The sequence below is a fragment of the Ictalurus punctatus genome, chromosome 14 (genome assembly GCF_001660625.3).
Source record: "Ictalurus punctatus breed USDA103 chromosome 14, Coco_2.0, whole genome shotgun sequence".
Classification (NCBI taxonomy): Eukaryota; Metazoa; Chordata; class Actinopteri; order Siluriformes; family Ictaluridae; genus Ictalurus; species Ictalurus punctatus.
Genome location: NC_030429.2, coordinates 8,959,840 through 8,969,771, shown reverse-complemented (window position 1 = coordinate 8,969,771; position 9,932 = coordinate 8,959,840). Strand labels below are relative to the sequence as shown.

At 43.1% G+C, this 9,932-nt stretch overlaps 1 long non-coding RNA gene across 1 annotated transcript; it reads left to right on the top strand.

Moving 5' to 3' along the window:
- Positions 1–19: 19 nt before the first annotated feature.
- On the top strand, positions 20–9,119 carry LOC108274432 (uncharacterized). Its single transcript, XR_001814469.3, has 3 exons — positions 20–386; positions 7,880–7,963; positions 8,045–9,119. It is a non-coding gene; the product is annotated as an uncharacterized LOC108274432 (long non-coding RNA).
- Positions 9,120–9,932: the final 813 nt, after the last annotated feature.

The window sequence follows — 9,932 nt, the reverse complement described above, 5'->3', positions numbered from 1 at the left end:
TGCGCTTTGCGTCTGTGTGTGTGTGTGTGTGAAACTGAGGGCGCGGTGTGAGCGCAGTTTTAGCGCCTTCCCCAACGGGACCCTGCGCTGTATCTGTCTCTATTACCACCGGGGTAGACACCGAGACAACAAGACCCAGGGGACCTCTGCCTGCATCTCACCTGCTGGCTTTTATGACTGTATTTTCGCAACCCATACTCCCGAAGTCCCCATTAACTGCACATTATACTAGTGTGTCCCTGCCCCAGCACACCTGACTCAGCTCATCAGCTCATTAACAAGCGCTTGACGAAGTTCAAACGGATGCTGGAGCATGGAAAACGCCACAAAACAAATGTGCAATGCAGGGCTGCTCCAAGAGTAAGGCTAGGAAGCGGGGAAATAAGGTAATAAAAAAAAGTTTCTTTGCGCACAGGGACTTTTAGTGCCTTTTGAAAGAGTGATGCGTTTTTGGGATCCTGCGTTTCATAACAGTGGAAGTGAAGAGAGGAGAGTTTGAAAAGGAGAGGGAGGTATGTAAGCACAGGTCGGCTCCAAAAGGAACATTTCTCAGGGAATTCGGCAGCAACGCCCGCTCTTGCCCCCCTTCCACCACCACCACCCCCTTACCGCGACAGAACCGCAGACGGTCAGCCAAGCCAACACACTCACTCTCCCTCCCTTTCACTCTTCTTTCTGTCTTTCTCACACTCTCACGCACATACACTCCAACTCAATTCTTTAAGTGCTTTGTGCAGGGGTATTTCATCCCCATAAAGTAATGATATTGTGTGCGTGTGTGTGTGTGTGTGTGTGTGTGTGGTTATTAATAGCAGTCCATCAGGGAGAGTAGATCATTTATGGCAGAGGATTGCGAAATACAGGTCAGCTCTCCAGTGTCGCCAGTGTTCTTTTATGCTCATATGTACTGTATCATCCTCCTACTTGTGACCTGGCTGCTCCTTTCCTGACCTCTTGCAGCTTACGAAGAATGTGCTGTTGGATGGAAAGCTGTTTGTCAGTGGAAGAAAATGAAGCATATAAGGTCCAACATAAATTCATCTAACATGCAGGGACTAAAGCCTTGGAGTCCTTTCAGCATCCATCAGGTGCAGGCTCCAGCTGTCCAGTAACCTTTGATACTACTCAGTAGTCTTCACTAGGGGGCACCACATGGGAGAACAGGCATACATATAGAATCTGTTGTAAAAACAAAAGCATACAAAACAGTGCATCCCTCAATTTAAAAAAAAAATGCATCGCATCTCTGGATAAGTAAAACATAATTTGGAATAATGTAGACTTGGGAGGATTAGACCAGGAAAATTATCAATACTGTGAAAGTAAGGAAAATCTAAGAGTAGGATTGGGAGGCATTAATAAATGCATTAGCATCATCATCTTCAGTAACTGTTAATATGGGTCAGGGTTGGAGAAGATCCAGAGTCTATAATTTGAACACTGGGCATGAGGTGGGAATACTCCTAGTCCATCACATGGCACGATACACACACACAATAGTCAATCAACCTATTGGCATGTTTTTTGGAGCTTGGAGGAAACCAGAGAACCCAGAGGAAACCCATGTGTACACAAGAAGAACAGGCACAGAAACTTCACACAGACTGTAACCTGAGCGCTTGATTGAACTGGGGAACCTGGTGTTGTCTAGCAGCCACGTGATCACTGCCCGTCTATGCCACCCTAATGCTAATTATATTTTTATAGTTATTATAATTGTACTAATTCTGTACTTACTATAATTTTATACTGAAAATAGTACACTTACTACACACTCTCCACAAAAAAAGCATTAAACTGATGATTTAAGTTGCCAACACTTTTCCTTGCAGTGGTATAGTAATAACAGAAGGGTCCCAGTTGATGCAGACCAACTAAATACAATTCATTTGGGCACATTTGACAAGTTGACAAGTTCAAGCACATCAGCTGTATTTCTTTTGTCTTTCTAGAAGACATTTTAGTCAGATTGCTTCATTTGACCTCATTCTGTTTCTCATTCATTTTTTTTTCCACCGTTTTGCTCTGTCTCTTTAATTCCTCATGTCTTTTTTCTCTCCCTCCTTTGGCCTTTTCACGCTGCTTGTGGCCCGAGTATTGATTGCCCATGTCTTTGCTTTTGCAGCTTCGGGCTATTGATCTTTGGCTGAAACATTTTCTCTCTCTCTCTCTCTCTCTCTCTCTCTCTCTCTCTTTAAACTCACACACACATACACACACACACACACACACACACACACACATTCATGACTACAGCCAGTATTGTCTTTGTTTGAGATGGCTTGCTTTGCGTTGGGCAGTGGTGCGAGAGGTGTCAGCTGTTGAGTCCTTCTTGGCTGTGCATCTGGCTCTCTCTCTTGTGCTTTCTCCCTCTCTCTCTCCCCTGCTCTGGGTCCAGCTCTGCAGGCGCTTTCTGAAGCCTGTTCAATATAGCCATTCGGTCCCGCAATTAACATCCATCACCCCACGTCAATACAGGTCCAGCCAAGACCTAAGAGTTGCCTCTGTGGCTGCTGCAGCTGTGTGTGTGTGTGTGTGTGTGTGTGTGTGTGTGTGTGTGTGTGTGTGTGTGTGTGATTGTATGCATGGTATATATGTTCCAAGGTCCCAAAGCTGTCTTTCACACACATTGGGATTACCCACACCCATGCACACACACCCATGCACACACACACATGCTGGTATTTATGTCAGGTCTGCTGTAGGGCTTAGCTGAAGGTCACAGTGTTAACAGGACCTGAGTCTGGCTGTGGCCCATCAGCTGCAGATGTTCTACACTGCTCCTAGGCACATGTGTGTGGCGTGTGCATGTGGTGTGTGCTATTCTGCACTGCTACAACACCATACTGTCACCACACATTGAAAAATGATGGGCTTGTTTCTATGCTTCCATTTTCTATTGTCGTGTAACTGCTCACATATGTCCCATCACATGCTGTTTTTGCCAGTTTGAGAAGACTCCTCTTTACTCAGTTTAGGTATGAGATGTGCTTTATTTTAAAATTCATTCATAATCTGTTTATATCCAGTGACTTCTTTATCTTGGTCACAGTCTTAGTGGATGCAGAGCCTATCACAGGCACACTGGGGGTGAGGCGGGAATGCATTCTGGATGGGATGCCAGTCCAACACAGGCCACCATGCACACACACATTCACACATTCACATCCATGGGCAATTTAGCATAGTCAGTCCACCTACTGACATGTTTCTGGAGGTGAGAGGAAACTGGAGAACCCAGAGGAAACCCACACATACATGGGAAGTAAATGTAAAACTCCAGTAATGTAAATGTAAAACACTGGAGACAGTGATCCTCTACACCACAAAATCACCATGTTATTTTACAATACCACCATAAAATAAACCATAAACTTTTCATATCATTGAGTTACTAATCATTAAGTTTAGGGTCTGAGACATACAACTTGTTTGATGGTTATAGATGGTTAATTAGTTTTGAACTGTGTTGCACTGTTAATGCCTCAAACCAACAGTCTGGGGCTCTCGGGTTCGAGCTTGATCCTTCTTGAGTTTGTTTATTTCTTCCTGTGGTTGTGTGAGTACCCAGGTACTCCAGTTTCCACCGACCTCCCAACAGCATGCTGCTTAGTGGATTGACTATTGTAAATTTCTTCAGTGTGTAAGTGTGTGATGTTCTATGATGTATTGGTGAGCATTTGCACTGTATACTTGCACTGAATGTTTCTTGGATAATCAGGATCAACCTAGACCACAATGAACCAGTTGCTGAAAATGAAATGAATGGTGTTTACTTCATAGCAAACCATAATGAATCATACACAGATCACATATTTAAGTTAGCCATTGTTAGTACCTTAATTAACAACTTCAGTCTTGGTGATATCAATGATGATCAAATTAATCCAGGCCTTGTTTGTTTTTTTTGTTGTAGTTTTAATGGTGTGTGTGTGTGTGTAGGCCTGGTTGGCAAGTGCAGTGGTGATTACATTTCTGAGCTCCAGTCTTATGGTTCTTATTAGAGAGGTACTTGATAGAACGTCTATTGTAGTGTTGCACTCTTTTCATAAAGTCATTATCTGCAATGGAACTCCTTTCATCAACAAGCCTCTAAATTTAAACCAGCGTGTAAATGTATGAGACACATTGTTAAGTGTCTTTGATGATGGGCTCTGGCAGAATATGTTCAACACGGCACTTTGAAATGAGAACCTGTTAGACACTTGTAGCGTGAGCAGGGACAGATGTGTGATAAACAGGACAGGAACTAATTAGCGTGCAATGGTCACACCCATGTGTGTATATTACTGCCATGGAGAGATGAAGGAGGTATGAGCAAGAGAAAAAGGGGGAAAGAGAAAGAATAAGAAATTAAATATTGTTTTTATTAGCAGCGATGTTGGTGGTGGGGTGTCGGCCTTCAAGCTTGGAGATTAATCCTGGGAAAGTGAGTGAGTGTTGCTTCATTTTTGGAATCCGTCACAGCTGTCTCATGGACTCAAGGGACACACGAGATGAGGAATAACTTTGCTTTTCTCATTTTGCGACGTGCGGTTCTAGTTAAAAGAAATACAGGATTGTTTAAAATGATAACTTCAACGAGCGCATTTGGAGCGCCACCAATGATATTTCACAGCTTGTATTCTCTCCCGTGTGATGTGAATCCACTCAAACTAAGCAGTACCATTTGGTGTTAGTCTTCCAATTAGCTCTCATTGAAGTGAGCTCTCCACCTGGTTGCTATAATCACTAAGAATATCCAACCACACTTTGGTGGAGAACCATCTGTTCCTTGAAGAAAAGGCAAGAAGAAAGGTAATGGTTGGACTAAATATACCGAGGTCTCATGTGAACTGTAGTTAAAGTGAAAGTCATTGGTTACATCTCCATCCTCCAGGTAACAGAAATTCCAGTAAGGTCTAGTTTTTGGTAACGTATGAAACTCAGGTTCTCAGCCAATCAGTTCTTAAGAAACACCAACATGCTTGATGTGTTGGTTTGGTATTCGTTAAACAAACTGTGTGTCTTGACAAGTGGGATTGCACTCAAAATATGAGTTTCTTTTCAGGATTTTAATCATATCCATGCCTGTGCATTCTGGGACCAATTTCTTTAACCAATCACCTGCCAAAATGATCTGCTGCAACAGGGACAGATTGGCTCGTTTTTTTTCGATACGTCATAGTGTTCATATGAACTTCTCCCTAAGAAGTTCAACGTATGCAAGTGGTAGTAAATTTATCCTCAACATTCCTTGGCACACTCTGGCTTGATGTTCCTTGTTCTTTCAAGAACACAAGAACACAAGAAGTCTAATGTTTGCAGCTGGCTTCAGAACATTCAGCAAAAAAAAAACTGACAAGCCAAATGAACTTGTCTAAATGAAGGAGAACATTTTTTAACTTTGCCAGCAATTACTAACAGGTATGGCACTCCAGTCAAAACTGTTGGCTTTGTTGAGGAGGTTTGGGTCACTCTGAAAAAGGCAAGAATGAGAAAGGGCCAGTTCATGTCCAGTGTCTAAAGAGCTGTACAAGGCTGGGAGAATGAATGTGTAATTGAGTAATTAACAGCAGGCATTGTTTTTGAACAGCTATCTGGCTCCAAATAAAAGCATATTGGCAGAAATACCAAACTGAGATCATTGTATTGCGCTGCAGCAGCAAGCTATGGAATTTGTCCTTTGCAGCACCTGGGTAACGAAAAATAAAGCAAAAGTGTTTTGCTCAGTAACGCACGCTATGGTTGGAACAAGACAGAAGGCAGAGGGTCTATCATTCACTTTAATTTCTTTACCCTCTCCATACCTATCCTCTTCCTACAGTCATATAAAATATTCCATCTAGCACCCTAAAGGGTGGAACCCTCAAAGGTTTTATGAAGGACCCTATAACAGAGGGTTTCCCTTTCCGAAAAGATTCCAAGAAAAAAGGTATTTATAAAGCTAGAACAATTCAAATAAAATTTGAGCCACCCATTTTTTCTATACATCCTGTCCCATACTTTCACGTTAATATCTCATCCACTGAATTACGAGTTTGGCTAAGAGTGTTTTCTTGTGGTTTCTATTTATGCCCCGTGTGTATTGCATGCCTAGTGTGTGAAGGTAATAGGTGGTAGATTGGAAGGCTTAGGGCATGTGCTGCTGTAAGATGTATGGTATGACTATGTATATTTAGAATATGAGGTCAGGGCCATGCGTCCTGCATTCCATGGGCTGGATCCCTCTTGATGAGGAAACCAGATGTGGTTTTTGTTGGATTCTGAGTCCTGGATGTCATTTTTTCATTGCTTTCTTCTTCTTTTCCTCCCCTTCTTCATCATCTTAACCATTTTTTCTTCATGATCAAATGTGAGTTGGAGCCAGCCACCTCTGTCTACCTGCTCTCTGTCCCTCCACTTTGTTTGTCGACTTATGCTCCTCTCTTTCTGCCCATCCATCTATCTTGCAGTGACGTTTTTTGGTATTTTGCGGGCTAGCCATCCCACTGGGTAGAGGAGGAACTCTAATGTTTATAAAAGCCTTTAATGTGCTATGTAATTACTCTGGCAACACCTCCTCTTATTACTCACTCCAGTAAAGCACCTTACAATCACCCTGTCAAAGAAAGAGAGAGCACAGAAGACTCTATCTCTGTCTATAACTTTCTATTTCTCAGTCAAACCCTCAGCTCTATCAAATATTCTTTTTCTGATTTTTGTTTTTTTTTGTTGTTGTTGTTTTTTTTGCTTTTCTATCCATTCTTCTTCATGATCCTTCCCAGCATGTATCAACTTGCCCCCTCCACCTTAACTCTTCCTCACTTCACTTCCTCACGTCTTCCTCTGTCTGTCTGTCTCTCAGCTTTGCCAACTTTGCAGGTGGTACTTAATGCTACAGTACATTTGTCTTTGGAAAAACAAAGGCATTCCTTGGGCTGGTTCAGAGAGGAGAGTCTGAGGATAGAAGAGGATGAATGGAACTTTTGCTGAAGAAAAATGAGAGAGGGAGTGGGTTTAGGGGTGAGTAGGCAGGGCCATTGAAGAACTAAACATTGTGGGTGAGCATGGATGTGTGTGGATACATGCAAGAGTGGTCAAGCCTGACGGCTGCCTTTGTAGCGCTCACCCTCTTTGTTACACTAGACTTCTAGTGAACAACCCAGTTCCGACACAGTTGCACAGCATTGTCTTTTCCTTCTCATCCTTTTTCCATTCTCCTAAACCCCTTTTCACACTTCACGATCTACGACTCCCTAGCTTTACAACAGCATTCTTTAAACAGGATTTGGATTTAAGTTAAGCTCTCGATTATTTGAGCTTTTCTGTGTGAAGCAGACTGTAGGCTGCACCAGACATTAAGCTCACAGAGGTGGAAGTACCTCAATCCTTTTTTCTTCAGCCCCTGGCGTTAGGACTAATGCGTGCTGCACACTCCTCGATTTGTAGGGTAAACTGGAGCTAAACTTCTACACCAGCACCTGCCCCTCCTGAGGCCACTCTACTCTCCTTCCTCTCGTTTGTAAGGCAAAATATTATAACAAATTAAGCAGCATAACAATGGGAGGGTGTTGAGCCTGACGTCACTCTGCGTTTCATTAGCATGGCTCGCTAACGTGTACCATCTGGAGGGGCCATAAGTGAGCTTTGCCGCTGCCCAGCATGCTGTGCCCTCGTCTGGATTGCCCATCCTGCATGGCCCCCTATTTCTCTAGATCCCCAACAGTGGCCCCTTCATTATGGCATCTTTAATTTAAGCCCGTCACACATCACCTGACACCCACACTACCAGGCCCCAATCTTTTGTCCTACAGCAGAGAGAGAAAGAGTAAAATAGAGAAAGAGAGTGAGAATGAAAGAAAAGGAGGTGATTTTGACTTACAAGTACTTATTCTATCTGTATATTTTGTCCGTCTAGGACCCTTCTGTTATGGTCTGCTTCGCTTACTCTTTCACTGCACCTGACACATACTGTACCCAGGAGGAAATAGCATGGAGAAAGGTAAAAGAAAACAAAAATACGATGACACTTCTTCCATCACCCTCTCCTCTTTACTGTCACTGTGTGCTTCTTTTTTTACAGACGCACCAAGCAGACATCACAGCTGGATTTGAGCAGCCACAGAAATATAGAATGTGACAGAAATGTGGAAGCTGACAACCAACTGGAACAGGATGCAGTTTTAGACAGAGACCAACAAAATGGAACGTGACAGAGTGCTGGAACACGGAAAATATCAGAATTCCACATAATCACATGACCGTACCAAGAGATATAGCATATGATTGTAATCATGAAAGATCCACTGCCACTCAAAAATCTTGAACACCTGGATGTTTATTATAGTATCTGGAGGTTTATTACAGCTCTATTAGTGCCACAGACTAAACTAAATCTAAACTTACAATTAAAATGGACAAAAATATATATTTTTTTAATTTAAGGACTTATTTAATGGCCAGACTGAGATCCTAAAGGGACTCTAAATGAGTTCTTTATTAAAGGCAGATATATTTGGAAGGTAAACCAGTAAACCCCATTAAACCAGTGATTACAGGTCGACCTTGATTACATTGTGTCAGTTGCAAACAGACTGTATGTTTTTTAAAAGCGCATTTTTTCCCAATTTCGTAATTTGCCAGTTCTCACCCTCTAGCTAGTTCCCCCAAAACATGACAGGTAGCAACCAGGGAGGATGAAAGCTAGCACCTACTTTCTCTGAGACATGTGAAGCCAGCTACAGCACCTTTTGAAACTGCTCACAGAACACACTTGGAGTAAAGTGCTAACTACCCTCTTCCAATTGCCTGAGCTCACAGACACCCATTATTAGCTAGAGTGTAGATTGACAGGGCAAAGTGTAATGCCATCCCTCCCACCCAGACAGAATGGCCAGTTTTACTTTCTTGGACTCCTTATTCAAATTGGCAATCTCCCAATGATAGGGCAGCAGAGACTATTTAGCAGTGAGAGGGGTATTTCTTTTGGGGTTTGAGGAATTTAGCAATAAAGGGGGTATTTATTTGTAAGTTTGAGGTATTTAGCAGTGAGCAGGGTATATTTGTGTTTGGGGAATAAAGCAGTGTGGGAGGTGTTAACTTTTTTTGGGATAAGTGCATTTATCAGTAAGAAGGTATATATTTTGGGGTTGGGACATTTAGCAGTGAGGGGGTATTGGGGGGGTGGGGGGGTGGCGGCAGTGGCGTGGTCGAGGGCCCGTTTGTGACTGGAGGGTCGAGTCGGGGGAAGGTGTGGAGGAAAGGATGAGCGTGCACCTGTGGATAGTTTATTAATAAGTGTTTTGTGTTTCAGTAAGTGGCAGCGATGAGATAAAAGGCACGGAAGCCAGAGAGCAAGGGCTGAGCTGAACTGTGTACATTTGTGTTTGTCTCTGTGTGAGACCATGAGTTAGAAAGTGTTACAAAGCACTTGCAAAAGAAGGAAGGAAAATAAAGAGCCCTTTTTAAGTTGTCCCAATCCTGCCTCCAATTTCCTCCTTTTCCTCACAACCTACAAGAATGTCACACTGGTCCCGATACCCAGGATTTGAGGAAGATATGTCAGCATGGAGCACTCACTCGTTGCTGATATCATCAAAATTGTCACTGGCGTCCACCAGACTCAGTATCAGACCCTCCTCAAGCTGTGCACAGAGCAAAAGCAGTGCTTTGAGGCTGTTCTCCAGGATCTGACCGAAGAGTGACAGGTGCTTCAGAGCTTGGTCCAGTCCAGCAGCCACTGCAATGGCAGTGTCCATGCCCCACATTACATTAAGATGGGACCATGGGATGACCCAGAAGCCTTCATACTCACAGATGCATGTTCATCCCTACCATGCCTTTCACCTGACTCAGTCCTCCATTCACACACTGGCCCTATCCCATGCCTTTGACCAAGACCAAGTCTCTCAGAAGATTTCATGTTCACACCCCAGTGATGTCATAGCCATAAGTGAGAGCTGAGCATTGCA